This window comes from Myotis nattereri (assembly GCF_964212035.1).
Source record: "Myotis nattereri genome assembly, chromosome: 16".
In the NCBI taxonomy this organism is placed as follows: domain Eukaryota; kingdom Metazoa; phylum Chordata; class Mammalia; order Chiroptera; family Vespertilionidae; genus Myotis; species Myotis nattereri.
Genome location: NC_138091.1, coordinates 55,203,550 through 55,231,168, shown reverse-complemented (window position 1 = coordinate 55,231,168; position 27,619 = coordinate 55,203,550). Strand labels below are relative to the sequence as shown.

The following is a 27,619-nucleotide window of genomic DNA, read 5'->3' as shown; positions in this document are numbered from 1 at the left end:
GACCTCCTCACCTCTGTGTGTGTGTCCCCCTGCCTGTGTCCACATTCCCGCCAGAAGGACAGCAGCCGTGGGGCTAGGGCCCGCCCCCTGCAGGAGGCCCTCACCTGAGCTCTGAGCCGTCAGCAAAGACCCCAAGTCCAAACAGGGCCCCGCCCGCAGGGGCTGGGGGTCGGGACCTGCTCTGCTTTCTGAGGGCGCTGCTACCCACTCTCGCCTTCGAGACTCTCAGAGAGGCCCGGCCGGCGTGGCTCCGTGGCTGAGCATCGACCTAGGAACCAGGAGGTCAGGGTTCGATCCCCGGTCCGGGCACACGCCTGGGTTGTGGGCTCCATCCCCAGTGTGGGGTGTGCAGGAGGCAGCCGATCCATGGTTCTCTCTCATCATTGATGGTGTTCTCTCTCTCCTCCTCCTCCTCTCTGATATCAATAAAAATGTATTAAAAATACCGTCGGAGAGGAAGATGAGGAGAGGAAGGGTGACCTCTGCATGACCCCCACTGTTCCCCTCCAGTGTCCCCCTCCCCCCAGTACCGACCTCACGCAGACCCTGGGCCGCTCATCCTGCAGACGGCGCCTGGAGACTCAGTGGGTTTTTCTCGAAAGGCCCCGAGGGCGGGTGATGGGCCTCCCTGGAGGGGGACTCTGGTCTCGCTGGTCTCACGGCCCCATGGGCACCCGGCCGGGCCCCTTGACGCGATGCCCTAGAATCCTCGCCGCTATGTCCTCCACGGACACCTGGGCCGGAGGTGACCTCCACGGCGGGCAGAGGGGCCGGGAGGACTTTACGGGTCGGCAGGAAACTGTTTATCTGGTTTGCGAGGCGCCTTGAGAATTCCCAGGCCCGGCGCTTTCAAAGGCACCTGTGTTCTGTGGGCAAAGAGGAGAAAGCGCGTGTCAGCAAACGCCGGGGATAAAAATGGAATTAGACATAGAGTCAAGGTGAGCCTGCCCGTGTGTGTGTGTATGTGGGGGGGCAGCACGGGGGCGGAACAGCCATCTCTCTCCTCGCGAGGCACGGGGGGCGGCTGGTGTGGGTGCGCCAGTGACCTTGGCTCCTGGGGACGCTGAGCAAGGGCGGGGGTCAGTGGTCAGAGGGCAGGACGCGCAGGGTGTGGCGCCTGCAGCTGCCGAGGGGTGACCGGGATGTCGACCTCGTGGAGGGACCGGGAACCACTCACCGAGTTCCACACAGACCTATGTCCGGGTCTGGGGGAGGATGTTAATGCAATGGGTGTCGCCCAGGCCCTGCCCTCCGCCCTCTGCCCAGGGGCCCTGCCAGGTGCGTGAAGCCGGCAGCAGGCCGCCGCTCTGCATTCCCGCCACGGACCTCCCTCCTGGTCCCGGCTCCCCTTCACCCGTCTCCTGTCCCCACGTGGCTTTCTTAAGAGCACGGGCTCAACACATAGCAGGTTTCTGGACCTCGCTGTAGCCATCTCCCTCGAAATGCTTCCTCCGGCCGGCCGGCGGGCTCAGTGGCTGCGCGTCGGCCGATAAGCCAGGAGCCACGGCTCCATCGCCGGTCGGCGCGCCTGCCCGGGTGAGGGCTCGGTCCCCGGCAGGAGGCGTGCGGGATGAGTCTCTCCCATCATCGATGTGTCTTTCTCTCGCTCCCGCTCCCTTCCTCTCCGAAATCAATGAACGTTATTGAACGTTGCCTCTTGTTTGTGAGCCAGCACGTCATTGGCTCGGCCGTTATTCTAGAGGATTCTGTTGCTCACAGCGTCCCCCAGGCAAGGAGAGACTGGCTTCTAAACGATTTAGCATCTCACCCGGCCTCCCAGGCTCTTTGCAAAATGCTTGGCTCTCTCTTCCCCCGAGCACACGCTCGGCCTCGGGCTCCGCCCGCACCCCAACCGCCCCCACCCCCCAGGAGCGTGGCACTGGGTGGGCCACCCCCACGGGAGACCGCGCAGCCTCCCAGCCGGCATTGCCGGGCCGCGGGGACCCTGAACGCGCCTGCATGTGGCAGACGGAGAAGCTGGCATGCTTTGCCGGGCGGGCACAGGCTCAGGGTCTGTCTGGGAAGCAGTGGATGCGGCCGGTTTGCCTCGTTTTCTGAGTCGGAGGGAAGGGCTGGTTATCATTTTTCTCAGCGTGACGGCGCCCCGGGGCTGGGGCCCAGGCAGCTGTGCTCGGCCGGGGACAGGGGGCGGGGGCGGCTTGTCCCTGCGGACGGGAGGCCCACAGCTTCCCATGGGCGGTGGCTTTCCCCCCGGGGTCGGGAAGTGGGGTGTGTCACCCGTGCCCCAGGGCGAGAGGATGGAGGTGGGGCCAGAGTGCGGTCCCACCTGCCACGGGCACACCTGGGGGTGGCTCACCTGGAGAGGGGGCAGCTGGGGCCGAGAACCCAGAGCCCCCCCACGCGCTCGGGCAGGAAGCTTGGGGAGCGCCCTTCTAATTTGGAAGCTCTGGTTCCCGGGACACGTGGTGTCGCCGCAACTTTTCCGCCCGGTCCCCCTGGAGGAGGAGAGCTCCTAGGGACGTCCCGTCTCCGCAGGCGCCCTGTTCAGAGGCCTGACCCCATGTCCACCCCCAGGGCGGGCGGTCGGGCGGGCGAGAGGCCAGGGGCGGGGGAGGGGGACACCCATGGAGGGACGCCCTTCACTTGCCGAGGGTCCTGGGGCGGGTCCCCTCGGGAGGAGGTGCCGGCCTCCGGCCGCTCCCGCTAGTTAGCATGCGGCGAGCGTGGCGCGGGGAGATGTAGATCTCCCTGCGTGCGCGCCTGCATGTCAATGCGGGTAGGTGCCGTCCTGATGGATGGCAATTAGCGTTTTCTAACGGGAACAGCTGTTCCGATTGCCAGGAGGCTGGTACCGCACGCCCACACGCCGTCTGCTCGCCGGGCAGGGCCGGAGGGAGCGCCGGGCCGCCCTCCAGGCCCCAGCGGTGGGGACCCGACAGGACGGCGGGCGGGTGTTTCTGGAGGAGAGAAAAATAATAATAAAGATGTTCGCGGGGCATAAATAGTTCATGCTGCTTATCATGGGCTGCGCGTTCTCACGGAGGAGCAGCCGGGCTTCTAGGGGCGCGAACAAAGGCAGAAGGCGGGAGCGCAGTGCCAGCTCCCGTGCGGGGTGGGGGGTGGCCCAGAGGCCATGGTCACGGTGACTTGAACCAGTTGGGGGTTCGGAAGCGCAGAGGATGGAGGAGGGGGACAGGGAAGGGGAATGAGGGAGTCTCGGGAGGGTTCTGCTCAAGGCTGGCTCGTTGGGCACGGCCCTCGGTGGGCGGGGCTCAGAGCTGGGCCAGCCCTGCTTCCCCCCTCACTATGGGGGGCCGCATGCACTGGCTGAGCCCCAAGGCTGTGCAAATGGGGGAGAAACCGTCCAGCGTCCCTGGGCTCCGCACAGAGTGGGAGGCACGGTGCCCGGGTTGTGCCCAGCGCATCACCAGGGCCGTGTGGCACTGGCCAGCCCGTCCTTGGCTGTCAGGGGGCGGAAGGCGGCTCCTGGCCTCGCTCCTCGCTCCTCGGGCGACCACGAGGCCGCCCTGAGTGCCCGTCCTGGACGGCAGACACATGCTCTCTCTCTCTTTCCCTTTTTGGCTTCTTAGAGCAAAACCATTTGTTTGTTTTCTTGCTATAAAAAGAGCCGCCTCCCTCCCAGCCTGCCCTCCCTCCCTCTCCCAGGCACGTGGTAGCCAGCTTGCGGCCTCCCCCGGCGCCCGCACCTCGCAGGCCGCCTGCAGGCAGCTGTCCGCGGGGGACTCTGTGCCTGTCCTCCGCCCGCCCAACAGATGTACCCGCATTAATTGGGGCCGGGCAGCCCAGCAGCCTCCTCTGTGGGCTGGGACCCCCCCTCTGCCAGGCGTCTCTGTTCCTGTTCCTTTTATTTTTAATTTTTATTTTAATTGATTTCAGAGAGGAAGGAAGAGGGAGAGATCGAAACATCCATGACAGGAGAGAACCATGGACCGGCTGCCTCCTGCATGCCCCCCACTGGGGATCGAGCCCACAACCTGGGCCTGTGCCCTGACCTCCTGGTTCCTAGGTTGACGCTCAGCCCTGAGCCAGCGGCTGGGCCATGTTCCTGTTCTTGGACCCATTGTCGGTCTTGGTGGCGTTTTCCCCAAACCTGAGGGCGGTGGCGCGGCCCCTGGGGCAGGAGCGAGCGTGGCCCACCCATGACGAGTTCCCTTCTCCGCTCTATCGCGGACGTCCCTGCAGTGTCCCCGCTGGTTGGAAGTGCTTTGGGGGAGAGGAAGGAGACTCGTGGGGGCGCAGGGGGAGGTTTCGCGCCGCCGCCGCTCGCTGAGGGGTCTTGCGCTCTCCGTGCGTCCCATCCGGATGTCCTGGTCTGAGTCCAGCAATGTAGGAGTGACGTTCGCGTCACCGTGGCTGCCAGGGCCTCAGGGTTAACTGGGGGGAGACTGGCTTGCAGAACAGCCCTGGGGAAAGGCCTGGGTGCTGCTGCCTGTGCAGTGGTGACCGTGGCCATGGTGGCCGTGGCAGCTGTGGCCGTGGCAGTGGTGGCCGTGGCAGCGGTGGCCGTGGCAGCGGTGGCGGTGGCAATAGCAGAATAAGAGAGGCCTCGCCCTGCCTCTTGCCCTCCCCGGAGCGCGTGGGCTGAGCGCCTCCAGCAGCGGCAGAGGCCAGCCATCCGCTCGGGCTGGAGTCTGGGAGGCTCAGTGGGGCCAGCGGGTCAGGCGTGGCCCCGCCTCGGAAGCAGCGCTTTCCCACGCGTGTCGCTTGGTGCTTTCCCTCTGTCGCCGGCCGGCGGGTCGGTCAGAGCCCGTGTTTGACTTGGTGTCAGGGTTGCTCCACCTCAGCACGTTGACCTCGCGGCGGCCCATTCCTGGTTGGGGGCGGGGGGCCGTCCTGGGCATCGGGGGGTGCTGAGCAGCACCCCTGGCCTCCTCTTCCCGTCGCCCCACGCCCCTCGCCAGGGGAGCACACCAGCCCTTCCTGGGGGCACAGCCAGCCTCCAAACGCTGGGCCCGCAGAGGTGACACCGCTGTCCTCACGAGGCCATGGGCAGCCTGGCCTGTGGCCGGCGTCAGGGGCCCGTGTGGCGCAGCTGCCGTGTGTGCAAACGTGTGCACTGTGGGTGTGCTGAGACGTGTGGGGCCTGTGGGTGTGTGCAGGAGTCTGTGTGCAGCTGCCGTGTGTGCAAATGTGTGCACTGTGGGTGTGCTGAGACGTGTGGGGCCTGTGGGTGTGTGCAGGAGTCTGTGTGCAGCTGCCGTGTGTGCAAACGTGTGCAGAGTGTGGGCGTGCTGGGGCGTGTGCATGGCCTCCTCCCCCCAACCCCAGCCTGCGCCCCTCCCGAGGGGTCTGGGGAACAGCCACAGGGCAGGGCTGCGCCCTCTCTGCCCAGCGGAAGGAGATCTTCGCTGCTTATAGGACGAGGTCTGCCTGCCCCTGGGCCCCTGCTCAGGTGCGTGGCTGATGGAGACTAGGTACAAGGGGGGGGGGGGGCCTGAGGGAGGCCCCGGTGAGAGCCTGAGGACTGAGAACCGCTCTTCCTTCCGCTCAGCTGGGGCCGCGAACCCTGCTCACTGGAAACGGCGCCCGCTGGCCGGCCCTGAGCCAGGCAGGGCTTTAGCCGCCAGTGGTTCTTCGAAACTGCAGAGCCCCCCCCCCCAGGCTGGTGGTGACGAGCAGAGACCCCCTGAGGCTGGTGGTGACGGGCAGAGACCCCCCGAGGCTGGTGGTGACCGGCAGGGGTGTTGGCATCGCGGGTCAGCCGGGTACTCGGGAGGAGCGGGTCTGGGGGGTTCAGGCTCAGGCTCCCATGATCTCGTGGGGACACTCCGGTCCTCTGAGCCTCCCCTTTGCCATCTCTCCCCAGGAGGCGCCTGCCTTCCTGTCCTCACGCACGCCTGCCCGCCCCTGGAGCGTCCCGCTTACTCTTGTCGGGCTCAAGGTCACCAGAGACTGAAGAGTTAGGTCAGACGGAGTGCAGGCTCACTGTCCCTCCTCACTGGCTAACCAGGTGTGTGTGTGTGTGTGTGTGCGCATGTAGAGTGTGTGGGTGTGCATGTCTGCATGTGTGTGCACAGGAATGCACATTGTGAGGACACGTGTGCGCACGTGTATGCAGTGTGCTGAATGTGTGGGTGTGCATGCAGTGTAAGCACGCACGTGTGTGCAATGTGAGCACATATGTGCATGTATGTGCAGTGCGAGCATTACATGTGTATCTGCGCACACATGTGCAGTGTGAGCGTGCATGTGCACACATGTGGATGCTCACACATGTATGGCATGCGCTTATATATGCACATGCTCACACACGTGTATGCATGCTCAGATGTGCACTGTACATTTGTGCACACACGTGTGAAGATGAGGGAGAGCCCAGACCTCCTGGAAACCTCTCAGTGCCCTGGCCCGTCCCCTCGGAGACCGTCATTGCCGCTGCCCGCTGGAGGGCCCGTGGGCAAAGGAGAGGAGACGTGAACTAACCGCCAGGTTGGCAGCGTTACTGCTTTTATCAAAAATCAATGACATGACAGAGTGATTCCACTCCGTCTCCCTTAAACAGTGTCCCCGTGTGAGAGCCGGGGGGGGGCGCCCGGCCAGAGGGGGGTGCCTGGGCCCCAGCCCTGTGAGCCACCGGCTACTGTGCTCACCCCCCCCCCCAAACACCCTCTCACCTCGGCCCATCAGAGCGGGATTTACGGCCTGGCCGCGCCGCCTGCGCCCGCTCCTCCAGCTCCGTTCCCGCATCCATCACGGATGCCGCGGCGCCAGCGGGACAGTTAATCACGCGGGCTTTCCACCCTGTCACCGGCTCTGCTGGGAGAAATGTGAACCGTAAAATTAAAATCCCGGGACTCGGGAACTGGGAGAAAGAGATTTCCCTGCACGCCTCCCCCCCCCCCCCCCCCCCCCCCCCGCCAACACACACACCAGGATCCAGAGCCGCAGGCCCCACCCGAATGCATTTCCTCCTCCTGCCCTGGCGGGCGGGTTCCAGGCCAGGCCTCCGGATGCACCCACCCGCCCCCACCTGCCCTGCTCCCTGCTCCCGCCCCAGAGCCAGGCCTTCCTCCGGGAGGGAAGACAGGTGACCGACCGCCTGGCTGACCTGAGAGGCAGGAGGGGGCACCTGGGGGGGCGGGTCTGACTGGCATCTGACTGCGGTAAGGGCAGGTCCCAGCACACGAGCAGCCTCTCGGGCACCTGGATGCTGCGCCCGCCTGCCCAGCCCGCCTGCCCCTGTGGTCCTGGACCAGGCCCCGGAGATGGGAGGCCCAGAACCGGGGAGATGGGAGGCCCAGAACCGGGGAGATGGGAGGCCCAGGCCTGGGGAGATGGAGGCCCAGAACCGGGGAGATGGGAGGCCCAGAACTGGGGAGATGGGAGGCCCAGGACCAGGAGATGGGAGGCCCAGAACCGGGGAGATGGGAGGCCCTGAACCGGGGAGATGGGAGGCCCCGGCAAGAGCGGCCCGCATCTGTGCAGCAACACGCGTGTGGGCCGAATTTCCCAGCCGTTTCTGGAGACCCAAGCAGAACTGAGTGGCTTCTGGGTGGGGACACATGGGCCTCGCTCCGGTCACTTGACCTTGGAGAGCAGGGGCCGGGTCACCCCAGGTCCTGCTACGAAAGATGGGGCATCCTTTATTTCATGTGTAATTTTATTTTGTGGAGGAGCTGGAGCGAGGGGGCGAGGGAGATAGGACGGGAAACGCAGTTGGGGCCGGGCCCTGAGTCGGGGGCCAGCAGCAGAGAGGGGGTGGTCGGAGTTCCCCGTCAGCTCCCTGGGGCGCCCAGGAGTGGTGTGTGTATGTGTGTGTGCACATGTGTTTTTCCAGACCCTTGAGGGCAAGGCACCCAGGCCAGCTGCCTCCTGAGGACCCCACACCCCCCTGGCCAGGAGACCCAGGTTTCAGGGGTGCATCTGGCTGTCTGCCTGGGGTAGGGGTGTTTGGGGATGGACTGCTTGAGAGGCCCCCAGGAACCTGCCTCTGTTCCCCGAACCCAGCGACGGCCGTGACGGAGGCGACAGCGATTGGCAGCTCCTGTGGGAGGTGTCGCGGGCTCCTCGCCCGGCGCTGCCCTACGCTCATCATTTATTTAACCGCCTCTTTATGATTCTGGAGGAGTCATGGGAGACAAGGGAAGTGGAGGGGCACAGAGGCCCCATCCCCGGAGGGCGCTCTGAGGGAGCAGTATTCACCCCAGTAGCTGTCAGTCAAGGCCAGGCCCCTCCCAGGCCTTGGGCACGGGCCCTGGTCATGGCAGACCTCGGGGGACAGGGACGCCCCGACTCCAGGGAGGCCTGTGGGGGGCAGACAGCTGCAGGGGTGATGCTGGAAACGGAGGGCAGGGGCTCCAATGCCCTGAGCTCCCCGAGGCCCCTGTAAGGAGGGGGTGGCCACTGGGAGGGGGGGTCACAGAGTGACAAACCAGCCTCGTTTGGCCGTGGCTCCGGGGCCTTCGTTTCTAACAGGGCTTCTCCGCCAGAGCAGGGACGGGGCCGGCGAGGACCCTCCTGCCGCCCTGGGAGGCCGGGCGCCACGGGGCCCTGGATGGGGGGCCGCCAGGGGGCCGAGAGCGTGACCTTCACCAACGGACCGCAGCTTCGGGCAGAGCAGAGACTGGCCGCGGAGGGGCCTCTGCCACCAGGACTGCCTGGCCCCCTCGCAGACCCCCTCTTCCTCTGGGCGCGCCCGGGCCACCTGCACGTGTCAGAATAACCCTCCCTCCCGCTGCCCACACAGAGGGCTGCTGCCCGAATGTGCCCCCCAGCACCAGGCCCCGGTCTCCACATGGGCAGTGCCCACACGGGCAGATGCCCAGCGGCTGCCTGCTGTGTGAGCAGCCGCCCACATTCCCGGGAGACCCATCTGCCGCGTGTACCCGCCGGGCGAGGAGAACGCTGCGCAGGCGGGGGGATGGGTGAGGGAGGGCATGGGAGGGGTACGGCCAGGGGAGAGCGTGGCCGCCACTTCTCGCTTCAGAGCTCAGCGTCCCCGGACGCCCCCTGGCCGGTCCCCGGGGCGGGGGTGCGGGTGTGACTGGCTGTGGGCGTTTCCCTTCCAATCCTGTCTGGCTCGGGATGTCACAGTGGTCTGTACCCCCAGTACGCGGGGCAGGCGGGGCGTGGGAGAGGCAGGGACGCGGGGCAGGAGAAGGCCCTCGGGAGGGAGTGCTGAGCCGCATGGGGTGCCGGAGCTGCCTGCAGAGGACGGTGCACAGACCGAGCTGATGGAGGGGCCGGGGCCATGGGGAGGGCGGGCCGCTGTGGCCGGGCGCTGGCTGAGCCTCGTCCTGAATGGATGGGGGTGACCCAGGCCCCCCAGGAGGTGGGCGCTGTCCCCTCCCTCCTACAGAGGGGCCGGAGGCAGCGGGAGGGTCGCCGCCGAGGTCACAGGCTGGTGTGTGACCCGAGGCCTCCCGGGGACGGGGCGCTGAGCTCAGAGCCGGCTTCCCCAGGCGAGGCGCCCCCAGCCTCTCCCAGCGGGGAGCAGGCGCCTGGCCCTGCCCACTCCCCACCCCTCAGTCCTAACCCTGCACACAGCACCCCTGCCCGCGGGCAGGAGAGCGCCACCAAGATGCTCCCCTCTAGTCGCCAAGGCCCCCGGAGGCCGAGGCCCCTTGAGGACAGGGGCGCCTGTATGTCCTCTGCCTGCGCGGGTCTGCCCGGGCCACGGACAGACGTGACTCAGCGGCACACTTGGGGGCGGGAGGCTCGTGGCCTGGGGGGGGGGGCAGGTGGTGGGATTTGACCCTGATGGAGTTGGCAGAACCTGGTTCATTCCTTGGCCGTCGGCCTGGACAGGCCTGGACTTTCTCACCTGGCAGCTGGGCCGCGGGGGCCCCTAGGTCCCCGTCATTTGTCCCAGTCGGCAAACCACCCGGTGAGTCAGCGGCTTAAAAGGGTGACCACGTGCGGTCGGCCTCCATTTGCAAATCTGGCCAGTTGCCCACCCTGACTCGTGGCCCCAAAGCAACACCGAGGGCGGGAGGGCGTGCGGGTGTGGCAGAGCCCGGCGCCGCTCCGGCTCGGGCAGGAGGGGACGCTGCCTCCTCGGTCAGCACAGCTGTGAGCCGCCGGCTACCTGGTCTGTGCGTTTTGGTGCTTTCTGGGGGTGACTTTGGTGTTTACAATGGCCCCGAGCTCAGTGCTGGGGTGCTGTCCCGGTCCCTGCCGCCCCTCGTCACTAACGAACCCACAGCAGGAAGTACGCAGCGACTTTAGGCAGAAGCGCGTGCGGGAGACCAGGTGTTGGTCGGCCGACAGGTGTGACCAGGGCCTCGCCGACGACTTTCTAGAGCAGGGGTGGGGGACGTCGGGCCGCGGGCCGGGAAGGCCTGTGACATCACCTGGTCTGGGCCTGCCAAGGCTTTGGGGCGAGTTAATGACGTTTGACCAGACGCAGCAGGCGAGTTGTTAAGTGGGAAATCCTGTGTGGCCCTGGGCAGGGAAAAAGCTCCCACGTGTGGGGGTCGGACAGAAACCACGGGTAACTCCCACCGCTTCCTGCGCGTGGTCCGCAGGTGGCCGCGTGGGGCGTGCGGGGCTGGCGCCTGGCTCCTTGCTCTCGGGGGGTCTGTGGCTGTTCATTCAGGGTCCAGAGCTCCCGGGCACCTCACTCCTGGCCGTGGCCGTGGCTGTGGCCGTGGCATGAACCTAACAGCACACAGGCCCCTCAGAGCCTCTGCCTGCAGGGCTCGGGCCTCCCTGGGAGTGTGGCTCAGGTTCACTAATTCCGGGCCGTGACCCAGGGGAGCAGGCAGGGAGATGGGGAGATGGAGAGACGGGTGGGACCGAGAGGCCACTGTGACACACACGGCAGCGCGGGCCCCTCTCCTGGCCCTTGGGGTGCACCCCCATGGGGCTGCCTTCGGAAAGTCCTGTGCCTTCATCCATCCTCCTGTGGCAAGCAGGGAGCTACTCATAATCAAAAAGTAACAATGACCCGCGTGAAGGAACTGAGCTGTGCGTTCCCGCGGAGGGGGTGGGGGGCAAGCTATTTTTAATGGTCTCCATGGCGACAGAGGTTTTGTTTACAGTGATTTCCCTCCTCTTTTCAGCAAGGCGAGTGCCGATTTGCATCTTGTTACAAATGCTGCTGGCGCATCTGTGATGTCCGTGATGTGGACAGGAGTGGGGCCTTGGGCCGGGAGGGGCACTGCGGGTGCTGCCGGCATGGGTGCGAGGGTGCAAGGCTTCCTTCCAGCTGCCCAGCCCCAGCCCCTGTGCCCTCTGAGCCCATCTGGCGCCCACCCCTGCAGAGGGCCCGCCTCGCCCGCCCCTGCTGCGCATCTCAGACGGCCCCCTCCGTGCCCACTGCTCTCCAGAGTCCCCTTCTTTCTTTAAAAAAAATATATTTTTATTGATTTCAGAGAGGAAGGGAGAGGGAGAGAGAGCGAAACATCAGTGATGAGAGGGAATCATGGACGGGCTGCCTCCGGCACGCCCCCCACTGGGGATGGAGCCCGAAACCGGGCCTGTGCGCTGACCGGGAATGGAACGGGTGATCTCTTGGTTCCTGGGCAGACACTCCACCGCTGAGCCACACCGGCCGGGCCAGAGGCCCCTCCTTGCTCCGGGCAGTCAAGCGGGTCCCAGCGTCTCCCCGTCCAGCCCAGGCGAGTCTGGCGGGGCCCCTGGCTGAGGGCGCGCAGTAGGTGCTCATCTAATGCACACGGTAAAGGAACAGCCCCACGGCTCCTGTTATCAAGTCCAAGCTGCACACAGGGCTCCTCCGGCCGCCCCTCGCCGCCTCCCTCCCGCCTGCCCAAGGTGAACCTCACCCCGCCCTCCTGTGGGATTCTCAGTGGTCCTTCCCCTCCAGCCTCCTGTCCCTGGAACCACCTGTCTTCCTAACCACCCCGCCTCCTGGCTGAACCCGCACCAGGCCTGGGGCCTGACTGACGTTCCGCGCTGTGAGTGATTGCCGTTCCCATCTCGCCTCTCCTGAGAAATTACACGCTCCTGGGGAGAAGGCAGACACTCTCCGTGCTCATTTCCACGGTCCCGTGCCCGGCGAATCGGAGGCGAGCCCCCTCCCGGCTCCCCCGGGGCCGCCCCTAACAGCAGGCGGACCTCCAGACCCGCTGTGCCCGAGGGCAGTCACGGCCCGGCTCCCGCGAGAGGCTCGTGCGCTGCTTTCCCTGAGTGCCCGCAGGTGCCGGGGCGCGCTGGGCGTCGCGGGCCCCTAGCTGGCACCCCACGTTCGCTGTCTCCTTCGGGGCTCCCTAGGCTTCAGGCCTGTGTGTCCCCCAGAATGTGCCCACGCGCAGCGGGTACCACCTAAACGACGGCGTTGCTTGGCCGTGTTGTTCCGCGTGGGCTGCTGTGCAAACCCCACAGCCCGGGCGCGTTAGCCGACTGACAGCTCAGCGTCCGGAGGCCGAGGGCAGGGTCGGCTGGCGCTCGGCTGGCGGGCTGTCCTCGAGGGGCACAGAGAGCTTGGTGTCCTTCTAGAAGGACACAGATCCGCTTCGCACGGGGACAGATGGGGGGGCCTGCCGGGGGCCTGGCTCCCCTGGCCTTGCCCGCTGAGGCCTCCGGAAGGTCCAGCCCCCAGGACCTGAGGACGGGGAGCCCAGAGGACGGGGAGCCCAGAGGACGCGTGGGCGAGGGTCTGGCTTCCACCAGATGGAGGCCAGGACAGGGCTCTGAGTGGGGCTCCAGGGGGGGACCCAGCTGCTCCCCCCCTGTGCCTTGGGGGTGGCAGGGCTCCCAGCTGGACGCTGGCCCTTTAAACGACATAATGGAGGAGGCCTCACACTGGGCTGGGCGTCTGAGCCCATCGGTGGCTGTGCAGGCGGTGCTGGGGGGCCGGGGGCATCCCGGAGGCGGGGCTGCCGCGCCCCCTGTCGGAGGCTGTGCAGGTGGTGCTGGGGGGCCGGGGGCGTCCCGGAGGCGGGGCTGCCGCGCCCCCTGTCGGTGGCTGTGCAGGCGGTGCTGGGGGGCCGGGGGCGTCCCGGAGGCGGGGCTGCCGCGCCCCCTGTCGGAGGCTGTGCAGGCGGTGCTGGGGGGCCGGGGGCGTCCCGGAGGCGGGGCTGCCGCGCCCCCTGTCGGTGGCTGTGCAGGCGGTGCTGGGGGGGCCGGGGGCATCCCGGAGGCGGGGCTGCCGCGCCCCCTGTCGGAGGCTGTGCAGGCGGTGCTGGGGGGCCGGGGGCGTCCCGGAGGCGGGGCTGCCGCGCCCCCTGTCGGTGGCTGTGCAGGCGGTGCTGGGGGGGCCGGGGGCATCCCGGAGGCGGGGCTGCCGCGCCCCCTGTCGGAGGCTGTGCAGGCGGTGCTGGGGGGCCGGGGGCATCCCGGAGGCGGGGCTGCCGCGCCCCCTGTTGGGGACGGGGAACCGGGAACGGAGGCTCAGAGAGGCCGTGGAAGCTGGTGGGGGTCAGAGCCACGACCCCAACCCTGCTCTGCACTCAGGTGCCAGGTGTGCCCGGCTCTGCCCCCCGACCCTGCCCCAGGCCCTGCCTCCTGACCCGGCCCCTGGTCTCCTCTGCTCGCCCCATCATCTGCTTCCCACGCTCGACGAGGACACTGACAGCCCCAGGCGACCCGCGGCACCCACGGCCCCCCCTTCCAGGTGCCCCCCACATTCCTGCACCCCCCCCTGCAGAAGCCTCACAGCCTCCCCCTTCCGCGCAGGCAAACTCCCGCCATCTGCTCCCCAGAACCCATGGTGATGAGGGATTGGGTGCCTGGCCTCCGCCTGCCCCCCCATTCGGCCAGTCCCCCCCTTAATCTGGGAGAACCGTTTGCTCGTGCCTCACAGCCGCTCCCACTGGGGAATAATTAAGCCGTCAGCACATCGGGGCTAATGAGTCCCACTCCCACTCGGGGGTTCGCAGGTCATTTGCTTGCTCCACGCTGGCCCAGAAAGTGCCAGCTCAGGCTGAGCAGCTGCCAATGGGTCCTGCCTCCCAGCCCCTCCCCCAGCTCTCCAGAGACCTGCTGAGCAGGGACGCGGCACGCACAGCGCCCACAGCACCCATAGCACGCCCCCCCAGCACCCATAGCAGCACCCCCAGCACCCATGGCACGCCCCCCCAGCACCCATAGCACGCCCCCCCAGCACCCATAGCACGCCCCCCCAGCACCCATAGCACACCCCCCCAGCACCCATAGCACGCCCCCCCAGCACCCATAGCAGCACCCCCCCAGCACCCATAGCACGCCCCCCAGCACCCATAGCACACCCCCCAGCACCCATAGCAGCACCCCCAGCACCCATAGTACGCCCTCCCCAGCACCCATAGCAGCACCCCCAGCACCCATGGCCCCCCCAGCATGCACTCCCCCTACCCTGGCACCCTCGACATGCACGGCCCCCACCAGGCTCCAGGCAGGGCCCTGCTGCACCTGCTTCTGCTTTTTCTCAGGCACCTGGCGCCCAGGTAACCCAGGTGTCACCTGAGGACACGTGTGGGCGTTTCCCGTGCTCCCCGAGGAGGCCCTCACCCCGGGAGCCCTCGGCGGACTGGCTGGCTGGCTGCCTGCGCCCCTGCCCACGGGGGAGTCTGTTTTCCTGACGTTTCTGTCCTGTCTCCCTATTCCGGTTCAAAGTTAGCTACCTGTTTCGAGCGGTAGTACCCGCGGTCGACCACCTGGTGGCGCAGGCGAGCCACCCACGAGGGCAGCTCTGTGTGCGTGAACCTCCGCGTGAATTCCGCTGCCCCTGTGAACGGTTCTAGACACCCCCCCCACCCCCACCCCCACCCCCGTGAAGCGCGTGGGGGGGCCGCTGTGAACACAGGCGTCGGGGCTGCAGGAGGACAGCGAGCGCACCACGCGACTGTTTTGAAAGAATGGGTTTTTTTGTTTGTTTTTTTAGAAAACTTTTATTTATTTATTTATTTATTTATTTATTTATTTATTTATTTATATTGCTTAAAGTATTACAAAGGGTATTACATATGTGTCCTTTTTTTTCCTCCCACCCTTGACACTCCCCTGGCCTCCCCTACCCCCCAGTGTCTGATGTCCATTGGTTATGCTTATATGCATGCATACAAGTCCTTCGGTTGATCTCTTACCCCCCTCCCTCCTGCCCTCCAACCCTCTCTGGCCTTCCCGCTGCAGTTTGACAATCTGTTTGAGGCAGCTCTGCCTGTGTATCTATTATTGTTCAAAAGTTTATAATGGTCTTTATTATCCATGAATGAGTGAGATCATGTGGTATTTTTCCTTCACTGACTGGCTTATTTCACTTAGCATAATGCTCTCCAGTTCCATCCACGCTGTTGCAAATGGTAAGAGTTCCTTCCTTTTTAGAGCAGCGTAGAATTCCATCGTGTAGATGTACCACAGTTTTCTAATCCATTCATCTACTGATGGGCACTTAGGCTGTTTCCAGATCTTAGCTATGGTGAATTGTGCTGCTATGAACATAGGGGTGCATATATCCTTTCTGATTGGTGTTTCCGTTTTCTTGGGATATATTCCTAGAAGTGGGATCACAGGGTCAAATGGGAGTTCCATTTTTAGTTTTTTGAGGAAGCGCGTGGGGGGACTGCTGTGAACACAGGCGTCGGGGCTGCAGGAGGACAGCGAGCGCACCCACGCGACTGTTTTTAAAGAATGGGTTTTTAGAAACTGTTTTTCCTCCCGCTGGCATGGCTGAGCGTCGACCTAGGAGCCAGGAGGTCAGGGTTCGATTCCCAGTCAGGGTTCGATTCCCGGTCAGGGCACATGCATGGGTTGCGGGCTCAATCCCCAGTGGGGGGTGTGCAGGAGGCAGCTAGTCCATGATTCTCTCTCATCGCTGAAGTTTTTATCTCTCTCTCCCTCTCCCTTCCTCCCTGAAATCAATTTAAAACGTTTTGTAAAGAACGTGTTTCCTGTTGTTCTGGTTTGCCTGGGGCGGGGTCCTTGGTGTGGAAGAGACTGTGCGCTCCTCCCGTGGCAGCTCCTGGGGCCTCACTCCGAGTGGCTGGCTCGGAGTGTGCCCGGGGGCTTCGATCCTGGCCCCAGTGCTGGGCAAGGTGAGGGCGCGACAGGGCAGGTAGGCATCCTGGGACCCCCCCCCCCTCCACGGGTGTTTGTGTAGCTGCTACATGCCAGGCTCCCTACCTGTGAGATGGCTGGGGGGGGGGGGGTGTCGTTGCTCAGCACGGGGGCCAGGACACCCCACGCCCCATGGTATTTCCTAGTCCCACAGGCACTTGCTACGTCCATCTGTCCAAGCCTCATGTTCCTTATTCTTTACTAGTGACCCGGTGCACAGATTCGTGCACATTGAAAGGAAATTGATTAGAAGGTGGCCAGCGGGGCGGGCCTGGGTGAGATGGGCTGGACACGCCCTGGAGACAACCTCCCGCGGTCCCTCCCCGGCGTCTGCGGAGTGAGCGGGGTCCCTCCGGCAGGCTGGGTCCCCTGGCCTGGCCTGCGGGGATCGGGCAGAAACCGGCTCTCGGACATCCCCCGAGGGGTCCTGGGCTGCAGAGGACGCTCTGCAAAGTTGCTGTCGTACAGGGTGCGGAACGCAAACACGCGTGTGCAGCAAACCAGATTCGGGGCCGACAGCGCACAGCAACAGCATAACCCACAGCCCAAGGTGGAATCTAGCAGCCCCACGAGGAATCGGGCTCCCTCCTCTCTGGTTTTGGGGTGCGTCACCTGAGAACCGCCGCTGCCAAGTCACTGCAGCTGGGCAGCTCCTGCGTTGAGCGTCTGCCCCCTGGTGGTCAGTGTGCATCATAGCGTCCAGATGGATGGTGGGAGGGGCACTTAGCAGATAGCCTTTTATATATAGAGATTCCTTCCCATTGCCCCCCACTCGCCTCCATCCACACCCCAGGGTGCCCCGAGGTCAGCAAACGGGAGCTCGGGGCCCCTTATCTCGTCATTGCCAGACGTTTCCCACCCTACACCCTGTTCTCAGAAGATCCTGCTCCAACCCCATCCCACTGACCGTGGCTGGAGGCCCCCGTCCCACAGACCGTGGCTGGAGGCCCCCATCCCACAGACCGTGGCTGGAGGCCCCCATCCCACAGACCGTGGCTGGAGGCCCCCGTCCCACAGACCGTGGCTGGAGGCCCCCATCCCACAGATGTCCCTGGTCACGTACGGGACTCCGCCAACGCCTGTGGGCAGAGGCCGGGCTGGGTCAGTCTGCAAGCCTCGGATTTCTTCTGAGCACTGCTGACCGCTTTCTGCGCCCAGGAGCCGGGGATGGCGAGAAGGAGGAAGACAGTGGAGAAATGGAGAGTCTTTCTATCTGTCGGGCCTGTTGTCGGGAGGAGCCTGTGTCCTGGGAACGCCGAGTGGGCGCTGGGTGACACGGCCATGGGCCTGCCTCTCGCCCTGGACGGCGCCTGGCCCTCTGGGACTTTCTCCGCAGGATTAAGGCGGCTCCTGCCTCTGTCCACGGGGGAGGCCGGGTCCAGGTGCAGGCGGGGCTCAGGGTTACCTGATGGTGCACAGGTGCTCTGGCCTCTGAGCTGGCCCCGCGGTACCGACCAGCACCTCAAGGCGGCGCCAAAGGCTGCGGCACAGGAGAGCGTGTCTTCCCAGGATGCAGGGACGCGCCCTGGTCGGTGCCCTCGGGCCTCTCCTTCCCCCTTCCCGGCAGGTTCCAGCCAACGACCATTCTGTCTTCTAATAGCGGGTCAGGGGCCGGAGGGGGGCTTGTTGGTGGAGAGGCGCCCCCAGGCCTGGGCCGCCTGGCTGCTGGCTGGTGGCCTCCCAGGGACACCAGGACAGAGTCCTGAAAGCCCAGACCGGCCTACGGAAAGGTTTTTGGGCGTTTGGTTCATCTCTTGGCCTCGTCCTACGTGATGACGTCTTTGAGTTGCAGATGTCCCTGGAGCTATCGCTTGGGATTCTAATTCTGGAAAAGGAAGTGTGTGCGCGTGAGCTCACACTCACTAGTGACTGAGCAGCCATGGGGGCCCGTCAGCGGGGGCCCTTCCTCCCCAGAGGCTCAGAGGCGTCGTCAGGGGCCGGCACAGGCTGGGCCGCGCTCGGGGACACAGCCCGAAGCTTAGTTCTGTGACGAGTCCAGCTTGTTTCTGGCCACGCTGCGTGGTGCGTCGCTGGGACGGCCCCACGTCACGGTCACCAAACTCCGAACTCCAGGACTCAGGCTCCCGGCAGAGAGCGAGGCGGCTGCACACGGGTTCTGGCAGCTTCCGTCAGGAGTGACACAGCCCTCCCCACCCCCCACCCCCCCATTGCCCGAACCAAGCCCGGATGGTGAGGGAACGGCGGCGCGGTGCTGGCCCCGCAGTGGCCGCCACGAACACCAGGAGGCTGCCTTCTCCAGGTGCCCAGGACCAGCCCGGCGCCCGGCTCTGACGCACACGGGCTTCAATCACGCGCTCAGGGGCGCGCAGCTGGGACGGGCCGAGCGGAGGTTCAGGCCGTGTGGCCGCGAAGTCTGTGCGCAGAGCCGTCCCAGTGGGAGGAGGACGGAGGGGTGACCAGCTGCCTCGGTTTCCTCCGCTGAACCCCGCCTGTGTCCTCCCTCAGGCGCACAGTGAGATGACGGATGTCGAGGAGGAAGCTAAAGTCAGAGGATGAGCGTTCAAAACGATGACTCTGTAGCCTTTTCGATCAACAATCCCCTTTTCTGTGGATAAAAGCTCTGGCCTAGTTTCCAAAACGTGTGCATGTCTGTAACCTAAAGTTGTCCACGATGTTCTCTTTGTTAAAATATTCTTATTGATTTCAGAGAGAAGGGGAGAGGGAGAGAAAGAGAGAAACATCAGTGATGAGAGAGAATCAAGGATCGGCTGCCTCCTGCACGCCCCACACTGGGGATCGAGCCCACAACCCGGGCCTGTGCCCTGACCGGGAATCGAACCCTGACCTCCTGGTTCATAGGTCGATGCTCAACCACTGAGCCACGCTGGCCAGGCCACTGTATTCTAAAACCTGTAGACCACGGTGCAGGTCACTGGTCCCTTGGTGGCTGTCGGAAGAACGCTCATCATCCTTTGAAATGCCGATGTTCTAAAGCAGAAGGGAGCTTCGTTTGGGTATTGGCTTCTTGTAGGTATAACTGACTTTGTAGCAGAAAATTAAAAGAAAAATATTTGCTTCTTGCCTTTTTTCTTTTAAATGAAAGCTATGGCAAACTTGAAAAAAGAGGAGGAGGAGGAGGGGGAGGGGGAGGGGGAGGAGGAGGAGGGGAGGAGGAGGAGGAGGAGGGGGAGGCCAGTGGACAAATAAACCGACTGAGGCCAACACAGTTGCGGATGCTGGTCAGCAGCGTTGCCATGGCAGCAGGAAGCCTGGGACCAATTGGAGGTGGGGAGCAGTGCCATGCACGTTTCTTCCACCAGGTGGCAGCAGTGTCCTCACAAACCACCTGCACCTGCCAAGTGAGCCTGGGATCCAGGAAGGGGGGTGGGGGTGGGGGTGGGGGGTGCAGGCCTTCCATGTGACCCTTCTCTTACAGATAAAGAAACCGAGGGCCCGAAGGAGGTGTGCTGCCCCAAGCACATGCACTCTGGTGGCCACACAGGGCCCTGTGGCCTGTGTCCCTACATACCCCCCCCCCCACCACTCCAACCCACCGCACACGTGCCTGCCTCAGCCTGGGCCTCATTTCCTAACCCCGCCGCCCCCCCGTGGGGCCAGCATTGAGCCCGTGGAAAAGGGTGGTGCTGCTCTGGGTGGGCAGGCAGGACACCGCAGCTCAGAGTGAAAGGGAGGTAGCAGCACACCCATTATCCAGATGTGGGCACTGAGGCTCTGTCCCCCCAGGGCGGAGCTGGATCGAAAGCCCGGCTCTGTCCCTCGGTACTGCTGCCCTCAGGTGTCAGGTGACAGGTGCTCGGGTGGCTGAGGAACCTGCCCTCCTCCTGCAGCGACGACAAAGCCACGGAAGGTGGAAGCGGACGAGGGGCCGCGTGATGACAGTGGTATTTAGGACAATGGACCTGGGTTTGCCGGGGAAGAAGGCGCCAGGCTGGGGAGGGACCGTGGGCCTTCGAGGCCACGGCTGCCTGGGGGGAAGCTGAGGAACTGGGGTTAGAGGGGGAGGGCGAAGGGGGCAGCTGGAGGCCCTGGGGGCTCGGTGACTCGGTGCCGCCCCTCCACGCACACAGCCCCTCCCCGTCCTTGCCTGTGCCGTGGTCTCGGGACAGGCGGTGTCAGATTGGCAGCCAGGGCTCTGGTGCATGTGTCCGCATGCATGTGCATGTGTGTGTGCACGTGTGTGCACATGTGCGTGCGTGCGCGTGTATGTGTGCGTGTGAGGGAGAGATGGACCCACTCAGAAGGCGCCCGCATGGCCCCAGCACGGGCTAAGATTGGAGCCCGTCAGGAGTTCATTTCAGCCGCTCGAGGAGCCATCTGGGGCCTACGCTCCTCTGAACCCCGGGACGACTTCGGGGCGAATCTGAGACACTGGCTGGGCTCCCCGCCCCCTCTGCCCTGGTGTCCCCCAGGGAATGTCCAGCCCCCCCTGCCCCCCCCACCCCCCGTGGCAGCGCCGTTCCTTCTGCCTCGGCGGCAAGGAGACCCGAGGAGCCGCATTATCAGCCCACGGAGATGGCTTCAGGCAAATGGACACCAGCCTCGCAGGCTCACGCATGTGTGTGTGGAGCTCACGCATGTGCGTGTGGCGCGGCTGGGCCTGTGGGGGAAGGCCTTTGCTGAGGGGAGGGGCGCTCATGCTGTGTGGGGTGTGGCTCCAGCAAGCACGCTGCCACCCAGTCCCCGGGCAGGTCTGTGCCCTTCGGAAGGGACTTGGTTTTTGCCGTTTGCGACAAGCGTCTGGCTGCTCTGCTCTGGGGCGTGATTGGTGGGGCGCAGACGGGGAGGCTGAGCCCGTCCCGCGTGGGCTGAAGGCCCCGGACCCTGCGTACATGGGGGGGCCTGGGCGAGGCGGCCTGGGCTCAGGTCTGAGCGTCCATGCAGAGCTTGCCTCCCTCCACGGACAGCGCCCCAGCGCGGGCATCACGGCCTCCAGGGAGGGCGCCTGGCGGCCAGGTGTGTGCAGAGCAGCCCCGCCTCTGGCTCCTGGAGCCCAGGGTGTGGGGCCCTGTCCCCGTGGGAGCGGCCGGGCCCTCGTGTGAATGCGCCGCTGTCGGAGCCGTCGAGGGAGCCGCAGTGAAGTGTCCGCGAAGGAGATAATTGAAAATCAAAAAAGACTTTGTTAATTTGATTAGTCGGAGCCGCTGCCGAATTGTTCTTCATCAGAAGAGATTTCATTCTGACACGCAATTAAGTCCTTCTGCTGGGAGGCCTCGCGGCAGCCGGCTGGGCGGGAGGGGGAGGGGGTTGCTCAGAATTGTGGGGGGTGGGGTCTTGGGAGAGGGAGGGAGGGGTGCTGCCACCGGCTCTCAGAGAGGCCGGACAGAGTGACAGGCTGGGGCCTGGGGGGCCAGGCAGCGGCTCCCCCAAGAGGAAGGAGAGGGGGCCCGAGGGGGGGCACCCAGCCGCATGCCCAGGTCCCCAGTGGCCTGAGGGGCGTTTGTTTGATTCTCAGGCGGAAGATAAGGGGGAGCTGGGTCACGGGGGGGCCCGGACGGCAGTTGGTGCCTGAAACCAGGACACATCCAAGACCTGGGCCCACACGTGAGTCCTGGGGGAGCACACGGGCCTGCAGGTGGCCCAGGCGATGCAGCCGGCGGCTCAGCCCCTCTCCCCACGCGGCCCCTGCACCCCTCGCCCCCGGCCTCACCCTCCCTCCCGCGAAGGAAGTCAGGGTGTCATCTCTCCAACGGGGTGGTGTCTGCTCGGATGTCACTCACGCCTCCCAGAGGGTCAGGGAAATGCTGAGACGCAGACAAAATAAAACACGCGTCAGGGGTGGGGCCCGAACGTGCGCCCCGACTCCGGCCGAGCCCTGGGCACCTCTGGGCGGCGGGTGGCTCGTCCGCAGTGCCTGTCCCCGAGGCCGGGCTGTGACCGCCGCCTGTGCCAGGCGCCCGGGACCCGCCAGGGAGCCAGCGACAGTCGGGCCCGAGGGCTGAAGGGACACGAGCGGGTGGAGGGGAGACGGCCTCCGCCTGGCGAGGGTCCGAGGTGCTGGGCCCGTGCTCGGGGCCCTGCTCTGGGGTGTGAATCCTACACCCGCCGACGCCCCGTGTCTGATGGCTTCGTGGATTCTTGGGACTTTCTCTGTCAATGACGTCGCCCAGAAAGGACCATTTCCCTCCCCCTCCCCCGCCCGTCGGCCCCTCCCGCTCCTTCCCGCATCGCACGGGGCGGCAAGCCTCGTTGCCCGTGTTCTTCAGACTCCCCTCTCGGCACTTGCTCCTTCCTCGCTCTGTGGCCGCTGCTTCCCTTCTGTGCCCTCTGTGCCTCCCTTTCCTCTGGGCGGCCCGTCCAGCTGAGACGGGAGGAAATGGTAGCCGCACACACAGCGGACAGAGGTTTGTATCGAGGCCGGAGGAAAGCAAAGTCCCGATGGAGCGGAGGCCGAGCGCAGACGGGAAGGCCGTGCGGACGTTCATGTGCAACCGACACGTGAGGGGGGCCGCCTAGACTCCCGGGAAAGGGCAAACCAGGGCCCGGGAGCCGGTGAGGGCGGGGCATGGGGACACCCTTTCGGATAGCACCCCCCCCCCAATATATTAGGGGGGGATGTGCAGACAACCCTGAGCCCGGTCCCGGGGAGAAGCAGGAGGGATGCGGTGTCCTGGGTCCCCGGGGGTGGGAGGGGGGTCGCGCCCACAGCCTCCGGCTGGACAGAGCCCGCCCCTGCCGGCGGGAGGACGTGTGGGTCTCAGTGAATACGAGCTGCCGCGCGGGCCTCGGCCAGGACGCGCCAGTGAGTCACGGGCACCGCCGGCTGCGGCTTCCTGGATGGAGGCCTTCCAGGCCCCTCCGGTGATTTCTGGAAGGAAAGAGAGGAAAATGCAGCACCCTTCCTGGGACGGGGGCCGCGGGCGGGTTCTTTCCTTGTTTCTTTATTGATTTCGGGGTGCGGGGGGGGAGAAGCATCCACATGGGAGAACATCTTACAAAGTGGCCCCCGGGCCGCCCAGCACCATCGGATGCCAGGGGTTCCTTCCTCAGCGTCTGCTTGAGGCCACGCTGAGCTTTTCTTATAGAAATGTATGGGGTGTTTTCTCTGCGTCTCCCGTTGGGGTTTTAGACGCCACGGCCCCGCCCCAGCCGCCGCCCTCACGCAGGAAGCCAGGTCAGCGTCCCAGGTCCCTCTCGGTCACGGTCGTCCTTTTTTCTCCACGAGCGAAGCCCCCGGTTCACGGGCGGGCAGGGGCCGGGGTGGGGGGCAGTGTCCCTCGGGGCCGAGGGCAGGACAGGCAGGCGGCTCCCCGCAGCTCAGGCCGCGTTCTCGGGGCTTCCCGGCGCCCACCCCTCCCTCCGGCTGCGCATCACCCCGCTCAGTAGGCGAAGGCCCTGCATTTAATCAGAAGAGAGAGGAACCGCCCGCCCGGCCAGCGCGGCTCAGGGGCTGAGCGTCGACCTGTGAACCAGGAGGCCAGGGTTCGATTCCCCGTCAGGGCACAGGCCCGGGCTGCAGGCTCCATCCCCAGCGGGGGGCGTGCAGGAGGCAGCAGATCAATGAGTCTCTCTCATCATTGATGTTTCTATGTCTCTTTCCCTCTCCCTTCCTCTCGGAAATCAATAACAATGTATTAAAGAGAGAGAGAGAGAGAGAGAGAGAGAGAGAGAGAGAGAGAGAGGAACCAACTCTGACCGGCATCCCCGGCCGAGTGGAGAAAAAAATACATCAACAAACGCCCAACAAAACACAAATAAGCGTCTGACGCACAGCGATCAGGGAGGAGGCCGTTCTGAGGCTGACGGGAGGCTCTGCGCCGCCCGCCGAACAGAGGCTCGTGTGTTAGTCACCAGCCGCCAGGCGCTCCCCGCGGCCGTGAATGACCCGTGTGGTGACTGTTCCACGAGGAGCGGCTGATATGGCAGGAGCCCAAGCCCGAGCCACACGGGGGCGGGGGCGGGGGCGGGGCTGCCGTTCCCCTGACGGCAGGTGGCAGGTGCGCCGGCGCCTGCGGCTCGGGTTTGCAGGGGGCACCCCTGGGGGCGGACAGGCCCTCCCTCCGCGGCCTGTTCCGAGGTGCTGCCTGAGCCGGGACCTGGAGACGGAGCGAGGAGGAGGCTGCCCCCCGGGCTCTGTCCCGGCCCCGGCGGCAGGGGGAGGCCGTCGTGCATGGCCTGCACAGCCCAGGGGCCGGCCGCACAGACGGCGAGGGCGGAGGCCGCCGTCCACACCCAGCGCCGGCCCCTCCCTGCCTCCTGGCCCTAAGGCGGGGCGCCCAGGAACAAGAAGCACAGTGGTTACACACCAGGCGGCAGGGTGAGGTCAGATTGGCGAAGAGGGGTGCTCTCCATGCTAATGGCCTGAGGAGGCGCGATGCGACGCTGCAGAACTAAGCCACAGCAGGTGAACTTTTATTGGGCTGTTCCTGTGCATGTGCACACACTTCCACAAGCACATGCCTGAATTCCTGCGTGGGTGACTATGTACACGCCCACACATGTACCGATGACCACAGTGCTGTGTGCATGACTCAGTACGCACACACACACACACACACACATGCACACACACACTTGTCTGAATTCCTGTGTGCACAACCATGCAGTGCACGTCTGTGCATGCATACGTGTGTGCAGCCATGCCTGCATTCCCGTGTGCACGCGTGCACACCACAGACACTCAGAGGTGCCTTTCATCCTCCCTCCAAGCGACTTTTTGGGGAACCAGCTGCCGCAGCCCAGGCGCCATCCTCATGCCAGTTGGACTCCTGAGCGCGCCTCGCAGGTGTGACTCGCTCGGACGCGGAACGGGGCTCGGTGCGTGGCCCTCGGAGCAGCGCGGGCAGGAGGGCGGGTGTGCCACCCCCTCCCGCTTTGGCCCCGCGTGTACCCCTCCCGCCCGCCTGCCTGCTGACGCAGGGTTGGCTTCCGTGGTTAGCAGAGAAACCCAGATGTTCGTCACAGATGTTTTCCTCTCATTCTTTCCCTTGTTTTTTTTTCACTCGTCAAACAAGCCCGGCGTCAGGAAACACGGCAGGGCGCGCGCTCCCGGTGTCGGAGCGCCAGACCCCTGTCAGGAGCGCCAGGAATCACGCGGTCACCAAGGCGTGTTCCCTTCGCCGCCCGAGTCGCGCCGCCTTCCAGGTGTGTTGGACGTGCGGAGTCACACCGCCCCGTCCGGCTGGGGAGACCGCAGGGTGAAGGCCACAGAAAAGGGGGGAGACCACAGGGTGAAGGCAACAGAAAAGGGGGGAGACCACAGGGTGAAGGCAACAGAAAAGGGGGGAGGCTGCAGGGGGCCCCCAGGGCTGACGGGAGATGGGTGGGCGACCGGTGGGCAGGATTCCAGGTCACAGGGAGGGACGGTGCGGAGGTCGGAGGTGGCGTTTGGGGAGAGAGAGGAGGCGCCCGCGTGGCAGTGGGGGCGGGAGAGTCCCTGGAGCCGGAGCCGGAGCCGGAGCCGGGGACCAGGGACAGCGAGCGGACGGCAGGGGCTCAGCGGCGGCTCTGAGGGCCGGCGTCCCGGGGGAGGGCTGTGTGCTGAGGGGGGTCAGTCCTCGGGGGAAGCTGTCCCTCACAGACACCCTCCCTCCCCAGGACCTTCCTCTCCTCCTGCGCCTCCCGCTCCGGGCACTTCTGCCCCCTCCCTTGTCTGTCGGCACCCCAGCCTCTTCGATGTTCACCGGGAGAATTCAGCCCGGACCCCCAGCCTGCGCAGTGGGTGCTGGCGGCCCTGGCAGGTTCTGGCGCCAACGGCAGGGCACGCGTTAGCAAAGGAGACGAATGGAGTAAATGCCCCCCCCCAGCCCCCAGCCCCCAGCCCGGCCGGCAGACCTCCCCGTGCAGAGCGAACTGCTTCCCTCCCGTCTGGCTGTCACTGAGGTCCCCCAGGGCTGGCTCGGAGACGCCTCCGCCTCCTCTGTGAGCCCCAGTTTACAGGGTCCCCTCCGTGGCTTTTCAGCGTCTCCATGGACACGTCGTGCATCTCGCTCATCACGCGAGCTGGCCCCGGGCGCAGGCTGATCCCACTGGTTGAAAGGTCTTTGTGAACCCCAGAGGGGTCCCCTGTGACCGGGGCTGGATCGCGTGGCTTTTACTCGCTTGTGACTCCGTGGGTGCCACTGTGTGAGACCAGGGCCAGAGCCGGGCACACGGCTGCCCGCCGAGGTTCCCGCGAGCCAGGGCGACGCTGAGCATGACCCCCACCCAGGCTGCGCCTACGCGAGTGATGGGGGGGCGCTGGGACAGTGATGCGGGCGTCCCCCATCGGCCTGGTGTCCCGGCGCCGCTTGTGGTGAGGCCCCCACAGGAGCGGCAGAGCTGGGGCCTCTGCGCCCAGGCGGTGAGCGGGCCGCCTCCCGCTTCCTCCGTGGCCGTGTTTGCAGACGCCGTCCCCCTGGCTCCGTCCTGGGACTGATTTTTATTGATCTCAGAGAGGAAGGGGGAGGGAGCGAGCGAGAAGCACCAATGATCGGAGAGAGTCATGGACCGGCAGCCTCCTGCACGGCCCCTCCTGGGGATCGAGCCTGCAACCCGAGCCTGTGCCCCGACCAGGAATCGAACCCGGGACCCTTCAGTCCGCAGACCAACACTCTGTTCCCTGAGCCACACCGGCCAGGGCCGTCCTAGGACATTTTTAGCTGGGAGCACGGGAGAGGGTGTGTGATGGTCTCCAGACAGTCGGAGATCGAAACGGTTCTGTTCTTGTGTTTTCTCCCCACAGCGCGGTGTCAAGTCTGATCCACCAGGGGAGGACCTGCCGTGTTTCCCCCGCCGGTCTGCGGCCTCGGCTGGGCCCGTCCCAGGAGCCACCTGCAGACTGGTGAGTGCCTTGGCCACACCTTCTCTCCGCACCCTGGCTCTCAGATCCCGGCCTCGGAGGCCGGCCTGGGCGGGAAGGTGGCCTGGAGGGCTGGGGGGGGGGGTGGCCTGGAGGGCTGGGGCGCCCGGCTGGGAACGAGGCAGGCCCACCCGCCCCCCTTCCTTCCTGGACCCGTCACAAAATGCAAACCAGCGAGTGTGTAATAGATAATGAACGGGCTGATCAGCCAGCAGGGGACGCAAGGAGATACATAATTTTGATTCCCCTTGGGCTGCCCGTGATTCCCTCCCTGCCTTTTTACTAAGCTCTGTTTTCGGGCGCCCTGAATACCGCGTGCCATCCTGGCAAGTCCCTGCCCGCTGCTGCGGGGTCTCCCACCGGCCTGCCCTGGGCTGGACACGCGTGACCTCAGGGCCTCGCAGGGGCAGCAGCCCGGCTCCAGCACCTGGCAAAGGGCTCAAGTGCCGGGGCCGGCAGAGACCAGGCGGGTCGTGCTCAGCTCCTAGGCCCGCCTCCGCCCGCCGCCCGCCGCCCGCCACCCTCCGCCGCCGCCCTCTGCCCTCCGCCCGCCGCAGTGCTGCTTATATGCTGGCGGACTTAGCGACCTTTACTGGGCTTGGCACCTGCCCTGTACATGCCAGCTCGCTGGCCTCCCCAGGGAGGACCTGGCCCGTGAATAGCCTTGGCCGAGGTCCCTCCTGCTCCCAGTGCCAACAGGGAAAGTGGGTTAACACATATCAAAGAAAAGGCCCTCAAGGGGGCCTGCGGCCAACTGTGTCCCAGACGCTCCCAGAGTGGCTGCTGGGCCCCGGCGGGCGTGGGCTCCCTTCCCCCTCCCCTCCTGCCCCACCCCCACCAGGTCCAGCACCCAGCCTGCGGTGTGGCCTTTGGGTGCGTGGGGCCCCAGAGCGGAGGCATGGATTGATTTCCCGGGGACATGGGCCCTGGAGGCATGTGCGT

General features: G+C 65.5%; 1 protein-coding gene across 13 annotated transcripts in view; it reads left to right on the top strand.

Moving 5' to 3' along the window:
- RBFOX3 (RNA binding fox-1 homolog 3) overlaps positions 1-27,619 on the top strand; it is a 145,477-nt gene that overhangs the window by 37,978 nt on the left and 79,880 nt on the right. For 9 of the 13 annotated variants that reach the window (XM_081110366.1, XM_081110372.1, XM_081110367.1 and 6 more), the window contains exon 3: positions 26,561-26,659. The exons of 2 other annotated variants lie outside the window; for them this stretch is intronic. The gene's annotated coding sequence lies outside the window, so the exon portion shown is untranslated. Of the gene's footprint in view, positions 1-5,795; positions 5,933-24,857; positions 24,982-26,560; positions 26,660-27,619 lie in introns of those variants that run through there. 2 more of the 13 variants (XM_081110362.1, XM_081110363.1) reach the window with 2 other exon arrangements.